The 20,004-nt window shown below is 31.5% G+C and overlaps 1 protein-coding gene across 1 annotated transcript in view; it reads right to left on the bottom strand.

Annotated features, from left to right (window-relative positions):
* The window catches only part of LOC145689294 (ATP-binding cassette sub-family G member 1-like), a 125,765-nt gene that overhangs the window by 28,543 nt on the left and 77,218 nt on the right, over window positions 1–20,004 (bottom strand). The gene's annotated exons all lie outside the window — the stretch shown is intronic.

Below are 20,004 nucleotides of genomic sequence, written 5' to 3'. Positions count from 1 at the left end.
CAAATTTGATTTGTGTACGTACGTGATTATAATTTTATGTATTTGTTTAGAATGTGAGGAGAGGAACCTTTATTTTTACTATAAATATATAAGATTTGTAGAAATTAGGGATGAAGGATGTAGCGTGTATTGTGAAATATTTGAAACTAATGAAGGGAATGTTAGGTGATTTGAAAATTTGATATAGTGACTTTAATATTTTAGAGTACATTTATTTAGGAATATATGTAGGAAGTTGAAATATTTTACTTTTATGTTTGAAATTGAGCAGAACAGAGACCAGAGCATAGCGTTTGGTGCCGTGATTTTTTACTGAATGAAGTATTTGGTACTTTAGTGTTACAGATTTTGTTTGTTATGGTTTGTTTTGGATTTGTATGATGGTACTTGTGGTGAGGACTAGCTATAATTGGTTGCAGAGCGACAATACAGAAAGCATATAGAAATGAAATTATGTGCGTATATTTGTAGGATTTGATTTTGGCATATAGCAGGAACAAAACTTAGCCGTTTAAAATTTTGCAGTTGTAAGGATTTTTTTTTTTATTTTACTTTATGAACTACAGCATAAAACAGTATTATTGCTTGGGGAATAAAGATAATTACATTGCCATTTGGTGGTAGAAAAAAAAAACATAATACATGATATAAAGATGTAGAAATACTAATTTGAGATTATTATTATTTCCATGTAAAATAAGGCTATGCGTTTTGGAAAACAAGGATCAAATTTGATTATGAAATTATATTTTTTTTAATTAGTGAACATACACATGAACTATAGGCATTGGAAATTATAATTTAACCTATTTAAATAAAGTGAGATTAGCTGAGGAAAAGGACACTTTTGTAATCAATTTTGTATAATATTTATAATATTGTTTACTGTATATGGGTTGTTATGGAAATATATTTTGTAGACTTTGTATGATAGGTTTTAATTATTGTGGATGTGGGAGGAAACGGAAGAATTTCTTGACATTTGCATGTGTATTGTTGTATATTGTAAGTTGAAAGCTTCTGTGAACTAAGCCAGTTTGCTTTAGAATTGAGGAGTAGGAAATGATTTGATTGAAAAATATTGGTAGATACGTAACGACTAGCTTTTAGAATGTTATGTTCTAACGTTTTTTTAGTTTAGCTTTTATTATTTATATCTTTAAGTATTGAACAGCAGTATTTTATAATATTTATTATATTTAAAGAAGGAAACAGATAAGCAGAAGAATGAAGAAAGTTATGAATATATGGTTTAACGATGTTATTAAATGACGAAACTTGATTGTGTAGTTGCTGAAACGCGCTTTGGGTAGTATTCAATGATGATTTACTTAGGACTGTAATATCTATGATTGACTAATTTTTTTATTTTAGGTATTATTTTATGTAGATCTGAAAGAAATTTACTGTAAATTTGATTTGCTTTACGTTTGAAATTGTAATTTTGATGAGAGATATAATACAGATATCTATATATTCCCTATGGATTTGACTTTTTGGTGGGAACTTATGTGGTTTGAATTTTGGATTAATTAGTAGGTGTACGTTTCATATAGCCTTGCTGTTGAACGGGACGTTAACCCCGAAAATTAACTCAACACAACCTTTGGATTTGCCCAGTTAAAATTTGGAATATTACAACGTATATATATTTTATTGTAGTCTTTTGAACATGTGGCATGCATGTCTTTGGTGTTAGGGTTGATTTTTTTGGTGATGATACGTTTGACGTATGTTGATAGTAGTAATTGATATGTTGATGTTGTGGAAGGATTGAGAAGTTACGACTTGCCATATATGGAAACAAATATTAAAATTTTGAGTTACAGAAGTACTGAACATTAGTTATTTTCATTTTTTTCTTTGCAGTTTAAGGGATACACTTGAAAAGATTTATTTACATTATATGATTGTTGCAGAATATTTGTACAATACTTTGATTTGTAATTAGCATGGTATTGAACCTTTATTGATGAATGAAGCAATCTTTACTAACAGAACTATCGTACAGATCGCATATTATAGCTTTGGAAATATTTACTAATTAATTAGCGTAAAGCCATATGGATTTTACAGGTTTACAAATATTTTTTACTGATTATGTTGCAGCTATCAATTGTATTTGATTATTTTTACTTTGTATTTTTATTTGTAGGAGAATTATTTTAACATTGTTCAATGAATTACATATAGGTCTTATTAACGGTTGTTTTTCGATTTGATTTTTCAATTTTGGCTTTGAAAAGCGTTTTACTCTTTGCCATTTTGGATATATGACTTGAATACCTTAGCCACGTACACACTTGGCTTTATTATTGTTTTGGTAAACGTAATACATTATTTAGGTGTTTGCTGTGAAGTTTGTTTATTTTTATTACCGTTTTAGGATTTGAATGTATGGCTTTGAATTTCGTTTAAATAACTTTAGTGTATTTTTTCTGAGAGTAACCGAATATGTTTTTTTATTTATATATTACAGAAGCCATAGGTATTGTTCATATTTAAGCTTTTGCATTCTTTGATTGAATTTGTGCCCCAAAAATATTTTATTGCGTTTCAATTACCATTTATTTGGTATGATTTGTTATTATTGATTTTAGATATTTGAAACTATTTACTTTGACGAGACTATTACTGGATATTTTAGTGTATTGATATTTTGTAGTATTACGAATGCAGCGTAGCGTACTTTTATGTATTTAGCTTTTTTTGGCAATTAGTTTAATATTTATATTACTGCAAGCGTACAATAAGACTGTTGTATTTGTTTCTATTGTTTTCCTATTAGATTTATGTCATCAGCATATGCCATAACCTGGTGAATATGATACAGCTCTAGATTTTGTCTTTGATTTCCTTATAGAATACGCCAGATCAAACTTGAATAATATTTTGAAAATGCATTTTCATGTTTTAGGTTACTTTGGACACAAAAGTTTGTAAACAAGACTTTTTTAAAAATTGAACTTTACCACGGAATTGACTTAAAGATATTTTAAACAATATAACTAGTTTTGGAATTCAATTTTCTAAGAATACTATATAATGTGTTTTCTGTTTGAAAAAAAAAACTTAAAAGCTTTTGTCTTTAACGTTCCACAACTAGGCACCGAAGATAGGAAAGACGATAATTGTTACGAAAAATAATAATTACGGATTAAAGAAAGTGGAAAGAAATGGAAGAATTCCGAGAAAACCTACGAATATGATGACTTTGAAATGTTTCTAAATTAACATATATTTGACGCATCAGAATTTTACGTTTTAATTTTTTTGGGATATTTGTGGAATAGTAAAATTTTATACGATTTACACAAACTTTATTGATATTTTCGTTAAATTTTGGTACGCAGGATTATTTTTAATATCCCGATGGGTGAGAGGACTTATAAAATGATGACAGAAGAGAAATACAGACTTAATAACTATTGCTACTGTTTTCTTGTTTATGAACAGAAAGTACGATGATTTGATTTTGTACTACTACTTTTTTGTTACAAATAATGAAACTGATTTTATGTATCTTGTTTACATTTTATTCCAATTAGCATTAAGTCGGTTATAAAATACATGTATGTTTGCAGGCAACTATTTCTTTAACTTTTTTGTACTAGCTTTTTAAAATAAATAATTGTCTGAAATCATTTTTTAAAAAATTTATTGGTGATTTTATACACATAATGAAGGATTTTGGTTAGTATTAACAGCAACTTTATTATCTTTTGATATCAAAATTGTATTTTTTTTTTTTTTGCTCTAAATATTGAAAGTTAAATGTTTGATGACAAGGAATTTTATGTAGATATTTGTATGGATCTGGGAACGATTAAAGTTTTCCATGTTTATGTATGACTTAAGACTTTTTTGTTTGTATGTGTCACGAGTTGTTGGTATGTATGTTTGCATATTTATTTTGCTTGTTACTGTCTGCAATTTTAAACTTATTATTTGTATTATTAACTAACGAAAGTTACAGTGCGCTATATAATGCTACTCACAGACTGTGATGTTTAGTATAGGAAATTTCGATTTGACTTAGCTGCGGTATTTAAGTGAATACAATTTTATTGATTATAAGCGACAACTAGAGAACAATTTGTGGACAGTTTTTTTTTTTTTACTAAGTACAAGATTTGAAAAGGATAGGAACTTCCCGAGAAAGAAAATCATGTATGAGCTTATTAATAACTTCATACTGATTAATTAACAAATAACAAAACCTAGAAACTTTTACTTAGTAGTATTTACAAGAAAAAATTAGGTAGTACGCAGAACTAAAAATAATAAGTTACATTAAGAAGAATGAAACGTACAATCAAAGAAAGGAATATCAAAGAAGTGAAAACTTAAATTAATTCAAAATAAATAAATTACTCAGATCATCTAGGTAAGATCATACTAAAAGCCATCAAATATGTGTCGCAACACGACATCAGTAAGGAAAGCAAGCAGAAAAGATCTACCAAGAACTACGAATGAGGAGACCACAGAAATAAGTTAGAGCATCTTGAAATCAATTTTGAAAAAGACATAGTACTAATAAAAAGAAAAGCAGAAATAAGTTAACTGAAAGATACAAAATATAAACAAATTTACTTAGAAGGCACGCTGTCAAAGCTAAGGTAAATTAAGTTGTAGTAGCATTAGGTTCCATAGGATTATTTAAAAAAAAAAAAAAGTTGTGAAACTCAAGCAAGAGAAGATCTTATTATGTAAGTAGACTATAGAAAGAAATACATGCAGAAAACTGAAAATAAATATTTTAAAATAGCAAAAGGTGAAATATAATTTTAATAGTATACCACAAAGAGCAAAGAAGGAAGACAAACAGAAAAAAATATAGATACATAACTACAAAGATACAGCTAAGTAGCTGAAGAGAAAAAATGAAAGATAGGTAACTACATAGATCTAACTAAGTAGCTGAAGAGAGAAATGAAAGAAAGATAAGTACACAGAACTAGCTAAGTAATTGAAGAGATAGAGAAATTTTGGTTAGGCAAAGATATACATTACAAGAAAGAAAGTAGGTCGTGTGTTAAGTCATTTACATTAGGATCTTAGAAAATGTAAAATATTCCCTTCAAGCAAAGTTTTAGTTGGGGAACCAAGGCAAATCGCAAATACAATAAATTAAGTTTTTAGTTCACATTAGGAAATAAAATCAGAAAACATTAGTGGGTAACAGAAAATGAAGACTTGAAGGTAAGAAATCACATAAGGAAAATTTCAGTTCATAGGAAGAACACAATAAATAATAGCTATATTACTTTATCAACAATGATAGGTTATGTTAAATTAAGAAATCATTTAAACCTACAGTACTAATTAAGAAAAGTTAAAAAGCATAGTTGGAAGGACGCAAGTTAGGAAAAATTTAGTTAAAAATCAAAAAATAGTAATGCCAAAGTTAAACAAAGACGTTGGTAATACCAATAGATAAAAAATCAAATTCATAAAGAACAACACTTAAATATCATGTCAAGGGAAATTTGTTCCGTAAAATTTGTAGTATCTATAATCTTATTCAAATTAGTGTAAGTCACCGTCACCTCTTTATGGTTTTATCGGTATTACAAAAAATATTTCCGTTCTTTTGCTTTTTCGTTTCACGCTATAATAGTACGATTAACTTGAGTGTGCAGTAACATTACCTTATAAGCAAATTTTCGTTCGGTTGGTATAGTAAAACAAGAATCCAACATTTCGTAACGTTTCCTTATAATCAAAGTATTCTATTTTCTCCATACTCACATTTCGTACAAGTCAATGCAGCGCAAATGGAATCATTGACACATTTGTTTACACCGTTTTGCGTTCTATAGATACATAATTACCCGCTTTCATATTTTTTTCGCCCTATTGTTACTTTATACTAAGGATACTTAGAATAATAATAATAACGTATTACTGGAGTCTAGTTTAGTTACCAAAAGTGTAAAATAGTCTAAAATCAGCAAAGCAAGTGCAATCAAAATAAGTATATGTGGTTTTATTCTCTATATAATGAAAGAATTCTTTAATAAAGAATCAGGCGCAGACAACGTTCAGAAAAGCAAGGCAAGTGCATGACTACTGCTAATTAAAACCTTTCACCCGTAAGCCAATAAAAGCTTTATGGCGCCCCCAAAAAAAAATAAAATACTATGTGCCACTGTGGTAATAGAGATTAAGGTAAAAGCTAAACCAGTAAGAGGTAGACAAAACATTCAATATGTAGATGCAATCATCAAAGAGTAAATCTTAGGGGACATTTTTCTCCATACTCGCATTTTGCAATATGTATGCTTCACATTTTCCCCCTTGCAACGCTAAGTAAACAGCTAAAATTGAAAAGCAAACACACTGAAACTACAGTTCCTTAGTTTTCATTTCTACAGCCATTTGTCCCACACTAATTATTGGTATTCTCCACAACCACATTTCAAAGGTTTACCATGCATCTTCCCTAGAAGAACGCATAAATCTAATAATCATTAGATTAGGTCTTATCCTAATTTCTCAATTCCTTCATTAAAAAAAAAAATCGAGTCCTATTAGTCATAAAATTGAATTAATTTCCAAATATAAACAGTCTTTCTTTGATCCGTCAAAATGGCCTTAACACCGTTTAAATACGTGTTTCCGTATCTTTCATATAAGTAAAACTCTGTTCTTATCCTGCTCTAACAATTACTTATTGATTCAGGTACCATTTTGGTGTAAACTACCTCAAATTTCTGAGGGACAGCACAACAAATAATGGTTTTCAAATGCAATGCTAACAAGCCTCCTCGCCAATTTTCAAGACCTTCCTTTCTTCTAAGCGCCTAAAGGAGTATATAGTAATATTACTTTCCAATAAGCATTTGCAAGCAACAATATATTTGATTTTACTTTATTTAAAAAAAAAAAACATTTCTTCCCCTCCACTCCTGCCTTTTGATACACTCAAAAAGTGTAAATACTTTTGAAGTCAAACTTCCCAAGTTTTTTTGCAATATACCACCGTAACTATAATAGTTATTATAATTAGGGCGGCTTAGCAGAATGAACACTATTATCTAAATATTATGAAATCTTTCAAAGTAAAAAAATGCACAGAAATTCAGTTTTAGCTTCAGTAGTTGTCAAAAATTATAACTTAACATCGTCTAAAAAAAAAAAACATTTATTTTTTCAGAATAAACTGGGTAATGCGCAAATAACACAATATTCTTCCTGCCAAGCAAGTAAAAGCAATCCTACATTTTCCTGATCCATACAATAAACAGAAAACAAGCCCAGCTCCCAACAAAAAATTTCCAACTACTATTATTTAAAATTTTCATGCCAATGCCAATATCTCATATAGACAAACTATACAGAATGTTCCACATCTTAGTCAAGAGCAACATTATTTTTAAAACGATCTGCAGACACAAAATCGTTTTAAAAATAATGTTGCTCTTGACTAAGATGTGGAACATTCTGTATAGTTTGTCTATATGAGATATTGGCATTGGCATGAAAATTTTAAATAATAGTAGTTGGAAATTTTTTGTTGGGAGCTGGGCTTGTTTTCTGTTTATTGTATGGATCAGGAAAATGTAGGATTGCTTTTACTTGCTTGGCAGGAAGAATATTGTGTTATTTGCGCATTACCCAGTTTATTCTGAAAAAATAAATGTTTTTTTTTTAGACGATGTTAAGTTATAATTTTTGACAACTACTGAAGCTAAAACTGAATTTCTGTGCATTTTTTTACTTTGAAAGATTTCATAATATTTAGATAATAGTGTTCATTCTGCTAAGCCGCCCTAATTATAATAACTATTATAGTTACGGTGGTATATTGCAAAAAAACTTGGGAAGTTTGACTTCAAAAGTATTTACACTTTTTGAGTGTATCAAAAGGCAGGAGTGGAGGGGAAGAAATGTTTTTTTTTTAAAATAAAGTAAAATCAAATATATTGTTGCTTGCAAATGCTTATTGGAAAGTAATATTACTATATACTCCTTTAGGCGCTTAGAAGAAAAGAAGGTCTTGAAAATTGGCGAGGAGGCTTGTTAGCATTGCATTTGAAAACCATTATTTGTTGTGCTGTCCCTCAGAAATTTGAGGTAGTTTACACCAAAATGGTACCTGAATCAATAAGTAATTGTTAGAGCAGGATAAGAACAGAGTTTTACTTATATGAAAGATACGGAAACACGTATTTAAACGGTGTTAAGGCCATTTTGACGGATCAAAGAAAGACTGTTTATATTTGGAAATTAATTCAATTTTATGACTAATAGGACTCGATTTTTTTTTTTTAATGAAGGAATTGAGAAATTAGGATAAGACCTAATCTAATGATTATTAGATTTATGCGTTCTTCTAGGGAAGATGCATGGTAAACCTTTGAAATGTGGTTGTGGAGAATACCAATAATTAGTGTGGGACAAATGGCTGTAGAAATGAAAACTAAGGAACTGTAGTTTCAGTGTGTTTGCTTTTCAATTTTAGCTGTTTACTTAGCGTTGCAAGGGGGAAAATGTGAAGCATACATATTGCAAAATGCGAGTATGGAGAAAAATGTCCCCTAAGATTTACTCTTTGATGATTGCATCTACATATTGAATGTTTTGTCTACCTCTTACTGGTTTAGCTTTTACCTTAATCTCTATTACCACAGTGGCACATAGTATTTTATTTTTTTTGGGGGGCGCCATAAAGCTTTTATTGGCTTACGGGTGAAAGGTTTTAATTAGCAGTAGTCATGCACTTGCCTTGCTTTTCTGAACGTTGTCTGCGCCTGATTCTTTATTAAAGAATTCTTTCATTATATAGAGAATAAAACCACATATACTTATTTTGATTGCACTTGCTTTGCTGATTTTAGACTATTTTACACTTTTGGTAACTAAACTAGACTCCAGTAATACGTTATTATTATTATTCTAAGTATCCTTAGTATAAAGTAACAATAGGGCGAAAAAAATATGAAAGCGGGTAATTATGTATCTATAGAACGCAAAACGGTGTAAACAAATGTGTCAATGATTCCATTTGCGCTGCATTGACTTGTACGAAATGTGAGTATGGAGAAAATAGAATACTTTGATTATAAGGAAACGTTACGAAATGTTGGATTCTTGTTTTACTATACCAACCGAACGAAAATTTGCTTATAAGGTAATGTTACTGCACACTCAAGTTAATCGTACTATTATAGCGTGAAACGAAAAAGCAAAAGAACGGAAATATTTTTTGTAATACCGATAAAACCATAAAGAGGTGACGGTGACTTACACTAATTTGAATAAGATTATAGATACTACAAATTTTACGGAACAAATTTCCCTTGACATGATATTTAAGTGTTGTTCTTTATGAATTTGATTTTTTATCTATTGGTATTACCAACGTCTTTGTTTAACTTTGGCATTACTATTTTTTGATTTTTAACTAAATTTTTCCTAACTTGCGTCCTTCCAACTATGCTTTTTAACTTTTCTTAATTAGTACTGTAGGTTTAAATGATTTCTTAATTTAACATAACCTATCATTGTTGATAAAGTAATATAGCTATTATTTATTGTGTTCTTCCTATGAACTGAAATTTTCCTTATGTGATTTCTTACCTTCAAGTCTTCATTTTCTGTTACCCACTAATGTTTTCTGATTTTATTTCCTAATGTGAACTAAAAACTTAATTTATTGTATTTGCGATTTGCCTTGGTTCCCCAACTAAAACTTTGCTTGAAGGGAATATTTTACATTTTCTAAGATCCTAATGTAAATGACTTAACACACGACCTACTTTCTTTCTTGTAATGTATATCTTTGCCTAACCAAAATTTCTCTATCTCTTCAATTACTTAGCTAGTTCTGTGTACTTATCTTTCTTTCATTTCTCTCTTCAGCTACTTAGTTAGATCTATGTAGTTACCTATCTTTCATTTTTTCTCTTCAGCTACTTAGCTGTATCTTTGTAGTTATGTATCTATATTTTTTTCTGTTTGTCTTCCTTCTTTGCTCTTTGTGGTATACTATTAAAATTATATTTCACCTTTTGCTATTTTAAAATATTTATTTTCAGTTTTCTGCATGTATTTCTTTCTATAGTCTACTTACATAATAAGATCTTCTCTTGCTTGAGTTTCACAACTTTTTTTTTTTTAAATAATCCTATGGAACCTAATGCTACTACAACTTAATTTACCTTAGCTTTGACAGCGTGCCTTCTAAGTAAATTTGTTTATATTTTGTATCTTTCAGTTAACTTATTTCTGCTTTTCTTTTTATTAGTACTATGTCTTTTTCAAAATTGATTTCAAGATGCTCTAACTTATTTCTGTGGTCTCCTCATTCGTAGTTCTTGGTAGATCTTTTCTGCTTGCTTTCCTTACTGATGTCGTGTTGCGACACATATTTGATGGCTTTTAGTATGATCTTACCTAGATGATCTGAGTAATTTATTTATTTTGAATTAATTTAAGTTTTCACTTCTTTGATATTCCTTTCTTTGATTGTACGTTTCATTCTTCTTAATGTAACTTATTATTTTTAGTTCTGCGTACTACCTATTTTTTTCTTGTAAATACTACTAAGTAAAAGTTTCTAGGTTTTGTTATTTGTTAATTAATCAGTATGAAGTTATTAATAAGCTCATACATGATTTTCTTTCTCGGGAAGTTCCTATCCTTTTCAAATCTTGTACTTAGTAAAAAAAAAAAACTGTCCACAAATTGTTCTCTAGTTGTCGCTTATAATCAATAAAATTGTATTCACTTAAATACCGCAGCTAAGTCAAATCGAAATTTCCTATACTAAACATCACAGTCTGTGAGTAGCATTATATAGCGCACTGTAACTTTCGTTAGTTAATAATACAAATAATAAGTTTAAAATTGCAGACAGTAACAAGCAAAATAAATATGCAAACATACATACCAACAACTCGTGACACATACAAACAAAAAAGTCTTAAGTCATACATAAACATGGAAAACTTTAATCGTTCCCAGATCCATACAAATATCTACATAAAATTCCTTGTCATCAAACATTTAACTTTCAATATTTAGAGCAAAAAAAAAAAAAAAAATACAATTTTGATATCAAAAGATAATAAAGTTGCTGTTAATACTAACCAAAATCCTTCATTATGTGTATAAAATCACCAATAAATTTTTTAAAAAATGATTTCAGACAATTATTTATTTTAAAAAGCTAGTACAAAAAAGTTAAAGAAATAGTTGCCTGCAAACATACATGTATTTTATAACCGACTTAATGCTAATTGGAATAAAATGTAAACAAGATACATAAAATCAGTTTCATTATTTGTAACAAAAAAGTAGTAGTACAAAATCAAATCATCGTACTTTCTGTTCATAAACAAGAAAACAGTAGCAATAGTTATTAAGTCTGTATTTCTCTTCTGTCATCATTTTATAAGTCCTCTCACCCATCGGGATATTAAAAATAATCCTGCGTACCAAAATTTAACGAAAATATCAATAAAGTTTGTGTAAATCGTATAAAATTTTACTATTCCACAAATATCCCAAAAAAATTAAAACGTAAAATTCTGATGCGTCAAATATATGTTAATTTAGAAACATTTCAAAGTCATCATATTCGTAGGTTTTCTCGGAATTCTTCCATTTCTTTCCACTTTCTTTAATCCGTAATTATTATTTTTCGTAACAATTATCGTCTTTCCTATCTTCGGTGCCTAGTTGTGGAACGTTAAAGACAAAAGCTTTTAAGTTTTTTTTTTTCAAACAGAAAACACATTATATAGTATTCTTAGAAAATTGAATTCCAAAACTAGTTATATTGTTTAAAATATCTTTAAGTCAATTCCGTGGTAAAGTTCAATTTTTAAAAAAGTCTTGTTTACAAACTTTTGTGTCCAAAGTAACCTAAAACATGAAAATGCATTTTCAAAATATTATTCAAGTTTGATCTGGCGTATTCTATAAGGAAATCAAAGACAAAATCTAGAGCTGTATCATATTCACCAGGTTATGGCATATGCTGATGACATAAATCTAATAGGAAAACAATAGAAACAAATACAACAGTCTTATTGTACGCTTGCAGTAATATAAATATTAAACTAATTGCCAAAAAAAGCTAAATACATAAAAGTACGCTACGCTGCATTCGTAATACTACAAAATATCAATACACTAAAATATCCAGTAATAGTCTCGTCAAAGTAAATAGTTTCAAATATCTAAAATCAATAATAACAAATCATACCAAATAAATGGTAATTGAAACGCAATAAAATATTTTTGGGGCACAAATTCAATCAAAGAATGCAAAAGCTTAAATATGAACAATACCTATGGCTTCTGTAATATATAAATAAAAAAACATATTCGGTTACTCTCAGAAAAAATACACTAAAGTTATTTAAACGAAATTCAAAGCCATACATTCAAATCCTAAAACGGTAATAAAAATAAACAAACTTCACAGCAAACACCTAAATAATGTATTACGTTTACCAAAACAATAATAAAGCCAAGTGTGTACGTGGCTAAGGTATTCAAGTCATATATCCAAAATGGCAAAGAGTAAAACGCTTTTCAAAGCCAAAATTGAAAAATCAAATCGAAAAACAACCGTTAATAAGACCTATATGTAATTCATTGAACAATGTTAAAATAATTCTCCTACAAATAAAAATACAAAGTAAAAATAATCAAATACAATTGATAGCTGCAACATAATCAGTAAAAAATATTTGTAAACCTGTAAAATCCATATGGCTTTACGCTAATTAATTAGTAAATATTTCCAAAGCTATAATATGCGATCTGTACGATAGTTCTGTTAGTAAAGATTGCTTCATTCATCAATAAAGGTTCAATACCATGCTAATTACAAATCAAAGTATTGTACAAATATTCTGCAACAATCATATAATGTAAATAAATCTTTTCAAGTGTATCCCTTAAACTGCAAAGAAAAAAATGAAAATAACTAATGTTCAGTACTTCTGTAACTCAAAATTTTAATATTTGTTTCCATATATGGCAAGTCGTAACTTCTCAATCCTTCCACAACATCAACATATCAATTACTACTATCAACATACGTCAAACGTATCATCACAAAAAAAAAAAAAAAAAAAAAATCAACCCTAACACCAAAGACATGCATGCCACATGTTCAAAAGACTACAATAAAATATATATACGTTGTAATATTCCAAATTTTAACTGGGCAAATCCAAAGGTTGTGTTGAGTTAATTTTCGGGGTTAACGTCCCGTTCAACAGCAAGGCTATATGAAACGTACACCTACTAATTAATCCAAAATTCAAACCACATAAGTTCCCACCAAAAAGTCAAATCCATAGGGAATATATAGATATCTGTATTATATCTCTCATCAAAATTACAATTTCAAACGTAAAGCAAATCAAATTTACAGTAAATTTCTTTCAGATCTACATAAAATAATACCTAAAATAAAAAAATTAGTCAATCATAGATATTACAGTCCTAAGTAAATCATCATTGAATACTACCCAAAGCGCGTTTCAGCAACTACACAATCAAGTTTCGTCATTTAATAACATCGTTAAACCATATATTCATAACTTTCTTCATTCTTCTGCTTATCTGTTTCCTTCTTTAAATATAATAAATATTATAAAATACTGCTGTTCAATACTTAAAGATATAAATAATAAAAGCTAAACTAAAAAAACGTTAGAACATAACATTCTAAAAGCTAGTCGTTACGTATCTACCAATATTTTTCAATCAAATCATTTCCTACTCCTCAATTCTAAAGCAAACTGGCTTAGTTCACAGAAGCTTTCAACTTACAATATACAACAATACACATGCAAATGTCAAGAAATTCTTCCGTTTCCTCCCACATCCACAATAATTAAAACCTATCATACAAAGTCTACAAAATATATTTCCATAACAACCCATATACAGTAAACAATATTATAAATATTATACAAAATTGATTACAAAAGTGTCCTTTTCCTCAGCTAATCTCACTTTATTTAAATAGGTTAAATTATAATTTCCAATGCCTATAGTTCATGTGTATGTTCACTAATTAAAAAAAATATAATTTCATAATCAAATTTGATCCTTGTTTTCCAAAACGCATAGCCTTATTTTACATGGAAATAATAATAATCTCAAATTAGTATTTCTACATCTTTATATCATGTATTATGTTTTTTTTTTTCTACCACCAAATGGCAATGTAATTATCTTTATTCCCCAAGCAATAATACTGTTTTATGCTGTAGTTCATAAAGTAAAATAAAAAAAAATCCTTACAACTGCAAAATTTTAAACGGCTAAGTTTTGTTCCTGCTATATGCCAAAATCAAATCCTACAAATATACGCACATAATTTCATTTCTATATGCTTTCTGTATTGTCGCTCTGCAACCAATTATAGCTAGTCCTCACCACAAGTACCATCATACAAATCCAAAACAAACCATAACAAACAAAATCTGTAACACTAAAGTACCAAATACTTCATTCAGTAAAAAATCACGGCACCAAACGCTATGCTCTGGTCTCTGTTCTGCTCAATTTCAAACATAAAAGTAAAATATTTCAACTTCCTACATATATTCCTAAATAAATGTACTCTAAAATATTAAAGTCACTATATCAAATTTTCAAATCACCTAACATTCCCTTCATTAGTTTCAAATATTTCACAATACACGCTACATCCTTCATCCCTAATTTCTACAAATCTTATATATTTATAGTAAAAATAAAGGTTCCTCTCCTCACATTCTAAACAAATACATAAAATTATAATCACGTACGTACACAAATCAAATTTGTTCCCCCACATAACATTGTCGCAAACGCTCTCGCCTTCATTACAAATGGTACCGTATTCATTGCCGTTCAAAAAGTCAAACAGTCAGCCTAAGTAATTTTTTTTTCCTGCGGTTTCCTCATTCACACCAAGTAAATGCCTAAATAATAGTTAGTATACAAATTCCAAGTCACTTCCTTCCTTCTTCTATCTTTTCCTTCCTTTCATCAAATAATCTGCTCGCCAAAGGGCGTCATCTTTCATACGCTACAAGTTATCCAAACAAATACATAAAATTATAATCACATACATTCGCAAATAAAATTTGTCCCCCCACATAGCATTGTCACAAACATTCTCACCTTCAGTACAAATGGTCCCATGTTCAATACCATTCAAAAAATTATAACAGCTATTTTGCATAAAAATTTTCCTGAATTCTCCTCATTCACATCAAATAAATGTCGGCATAATACCTAAAATACATGCTCCAGGTCACTTCGATATTTCACCTAAGCATTTCCTTCCTTTCATCAAATAATCTAGCCGCCAAAAGGCGTCATCCTTCACACATTACAAGCTAAAATAATCATAAATGTCCAAACCCAAAATATTCCTAACAAATCAAATTAAATTATTAATCATAGGATCTATTTCATTCCATTAAAAAAAAAAACTAAATGTAAAACCTAGCACGTAAAAATAGGACATAATTTTCTTTCAAAAGTACAACAAAATTTCTAAAATGTAGTTATAAAAAGTAAACTATAAAAAATATATTTCAATAGCTTAGCAACCAAGTCAAAAATGTTATTTCTGTATTATTATTCAATGCCATCAATAAAAAAGGACTGTGTCTAATGCCTAGCATTCAGTAACTGGCTGTATCATACAAAGTAATAGTTAGTTCAGTATTATAACGTAGTACTTTCTTAAATGTTACTAATAACATATTTCTAAATGCAATATTATTCCTAAATACTAAATTTAATCAAATATATAACGTTCAGTGCATTCTGTTCAAAACATAAAATGCAAATTCCATGAGCAATTCTGTCATCAGCGCACTCTATCTTAAAAAAATCCTACTCCGTATTTCGTTTCCAATATGTGTTAACACTGTATATTCATGCAAAGCTAAATCCAAGTTTATAAAACATTTGTGTCCAGGTAAGGTATGTTTACCGTAATATTTTGCAATAATAAAAAATAACAATCAATTTACTGTCAAATATACATGTCCTCAATCGATTCTTGTTTTCGCAATAATGTAGTTACAATAAGCATTAATTCTCATAAGTAATTTAATCCTCACTGTGTATTTCTCTTGCAATCCAAAAAGTTTTTTTTAAAAAAAGTTATGTCTATACAAAAATAATGTTTGCTTTCTTCTACTCGCTAAATTGCAAATATCACTCTCCTCAGTCCAATATTAAATAACATCAGTCTTTAAAAATAACAGATTAAGTAATACCACAGTTACACCTGCCATTCTATATCATTCAACAATCAAGCATAAAAAAAAATGGTTATTATAATATATCTCCTGCACAATTTTTTAATCAGTAAGGCTTAACATAACTGTAAATATATCTCTTCATTCTCTTTCATAGTTCATTTCATTCCAATCATATCAAATCTCGCTCACTTCATATACACATTCTCTTATACTCCTAAAAAACTGTAAAAATGTACAACAGATGGCAGCACCAATCAGTAGTATTCTGCACAAATTAACTCAACTACTTTAACAATTCTATATAATTTTCTGTTATCCATAAGCATATAATAATAATATAATCACAACTGTCAAAGGATATGTATAAAGCATATATAATTTACACCAAAACAAACATTAAATTCAATTTCTCACAATTCTTATATTTGCCTATAGGATAGTAATACAAGCTTCAAAATTCATTAATGCATACTTTCCCAGAGCTTTGCTTTGCTCTGCTCTGAAGCGCCACTAGAGCATAGTGACGAGTTTTGTAATTTCCTATCCTCTATCCTCTATCCTGGTCACTGAAGCTTGAGCTCTGTGTGTATCGGTTGAGAGACTAATCTAGCCCAACTCAACAGACACCTACGCAGGTTGATAGCATCTTTGGCCCACCTAGACCACTATCCAAACGGGTGGTCTTCAAACCTGTAACCTAGACGACCCCAGCTATGGCATCTGGACAAGGCCCCGGTCATTCTGGATTACCTTCTGTTGTTGTACAGGGCCCCTCTCTGACGGCGGCAAAGCTTGATAAGCGTAAAGCCCGCCAAGAGTCAGAACCGAGCAGTCCAACGGGTCAATCTGCAAAAGCTGCTACTTTTGCTGCTGCACTGCAGATGACACCTCCAACGAAACGACATCACACTTTGAGTGAGTCCTCATCAACATCTAGCAATATGGATACAGAGATCACTGCCAATACAGCATCTAAACCTATCGTGCACTCTTTTCTCCTAACAAACTACGACGCCAAATACCATGATTTGAAGCAGATCTACTTACGTTTACTTAAGTACGTGCCACGATCGGATGTCAAGCAGCTCATACCCACCAAGAATGGTATTATCATCCGATCCACAGACCCCAACCTGGCAACCACACTTCGCAATACTTACTCTTTTGAGATCTTTGGCAAATCGGCAAACCTTCAAAAGCTTACTTCTCAACAAGCGAAGCAACCTCCACCTCCTCGCAAGCCTCCGGCTCTCTCTGTAGTTATCCGAGGAGTTGATCCACAATACACAGATGCTGAGATCGCTGAGGAACTCAACATGGAGGGTCATTCGATCATTAAATGCATTCGAATTAAGAACATATCCGGACCCACCTACATGGTCCGTGTTCTAACAAATAACCAAGAGACCGTGGACGATCTCCTTAGTAACGGTGCATTTATATACTTAAAACGTCATCGAGTAGAACCATCTCGCTCACCACCTCCACTTCCAATGCGTTGTGAGCGATGTCAATCCTATAACTCGCATCATACCAACGACTGCAGGAACCCTTTCAAATGTGGATACTGTGCCGGCCCACATTCGACTAAGTCGTGCACTAATCTCACTAATCCACCGCAATGCTCAACCTGCCCGGATCAGCATCCTACATACAGTTATAAATGTAAGGCCAAACCTGCTGCAGAAATACTTAAACCAGAGCTCACTGTTCCGATACGCATCCATAACGCCGATACTACTACACCACCCCCTACTTCTGCAAATCAACCGATTACCATTGACAAATTTTTGGCATTTCTTACTGTCACATTGCAGAACATTCATCCCTTCCTCCGTCAACATATTCTTCACCAAGTGCAACTAGCCGCAAAAACCATCCTGCATGTCAATTTTACGGGCACCTACTCCAACAACTTCGCACATTTCCATTCCACTGTACATGAATCTGCAGTATAATTTCCCTCTTCATCTAATCTCTCTAATCTTCATTATGGCAGTACATTGTTTATTTCTGAACATTCGTTCTCTTCAGAAAAACAGGCCTTTGTTTGAACAGCTGCTCCTTGAGGAACACATACATTGCTTTCTACTTAATGAGACATTCCTCTCACCAAAAATATCCTGTAAAATTCCATCTTATCATCTTGTTCGCCAGGACAATACCGTCCCAGCTCGCCGTGCTAGTGGCGGTGTCGCTATAGGCTTTCCATCATCTATCTCTCATCGAATACATGCTACCGGCGATCCAACACTGCCTGAACATCTTATCTCCACCTTATATTTCAAACATTGTTACATCACGGTAGCCACCATCTATATACGACCCGGCCAACCTATTCCTCACAGTTTCTTTCAGTATATATCGGACAACTTTCGCACCTACATCATCATGGCTGATATTAACTACCACAGTCGCACAGATCACCAAAAACTTACTTTCCGCAACTATCTTCAGACCCACACGACTGGTTTCTTTCACCATATCCCTAAACCGACAAGGCCGGCATCCAACACAACTCCTGATATTGTCATAACTTCACCCAACCTTCTTTGCAAGCTTAACTTGACTGTACTTGATCCTCTGGGGAGTGATCATGTCCCTATCAAACTCACTATTCAACAACAGGGACCTATTCAACCACCTCCAACTGCTCCTCCCCGTTCAGTAGCTCGCTTCGACCGTGCAAATTGGCCTAAGTACAAGGAATGCCTCTCTAATAGCCTCACATCTGTATCAGGCCCTACTACAGAGGCTGAACTTTACGATGCCTTACATACAATCACCGAAAGTATACATCAGGCATCCGCTGAATTCATACCCCAGACTACAGTAACTTCCTACAGACCTAAGCTACCGCCCCAGTATTTACCATTAATACGCCGTTCCCGCCAGCTCTATCGAGATTTTACTCACACAGGTAATCTGGAATCGCTTCGGCAACATCGCCAATACCAAAGAGCAGTCCATAACTATATTGTTGCCCACAAGACCAGAAACTGGATCAAAACCTGTAATACTCTCTCCGATACAGCCCACCCAACTAAGTACTGGAAACGATTTCACCAGCTCACTGGTCAATCCTCTCGTACTTCTTATCCACTCATCCTTAATGATACGCCCTTACACACTGACGAGGAAAAAGCCAATGCTTTTGCTGACCAGCTGCAAGGGGTCTTCACGCCTCTTGGACCTGCCTTTACAGCTCGCCCTCATCCTACAGCTCGACTGAATCTCAACACACCATCACTTCAACCTCACACCGAACATCCTCTGCCCGACGATTCACCTTTAACAGCTCCTATCACTGTCACAGAAATTACTTCCATTATAGCTCGTAAACGTAACACTGCTCCAGGGTTAGATTCTATTACCTACCGTCATATCAAAGAAGGACCGTATATTCTCCATTATCTTCTGTCACTCATTTTCACGTTCATTCTCCGTACTGGTTTTATCCCTACCGATTGGAAAACATCAAAAACTTTAATGTTCCTCAAACCGAAAAAACCAGCTCCCTCTGTGTCTTCCTACCGCCCAATACAACTCACCCTTGTTTTCAGCAAGATACTCGAACGAATTCTTGTCTCACGCTTGCATATCCATCTCACCGCTCATAACCTTATTCCTCTTCATCAGGCTGGATTCCGTCCAAACTTCAGTATTAACGACCAACTTCTCCGTCTGACCACGTACATTACAGCTCAGTTTAACCAATCTAAGCCTTCCTGTCTTGTCCTTTTTGATTTAGAAAAGGCGT

Source organism: Thermobia domestica, chromosome 7 (genome assembly GCF_964235325.1).
Source record: "Thermobia domestica chromosome 7, izTheDome1.hap1.1, whole genome shotgun sequence".
Lineage (NCBI taxonomy): Eukaryota > Metazoa > Arthropoda > Insecta > Zygentoma > Lepismatidae > Thermobia > Thermobia domestica.
This window is presented reverse-complemented; position numbering and strand designations above follow the sequence as displayed.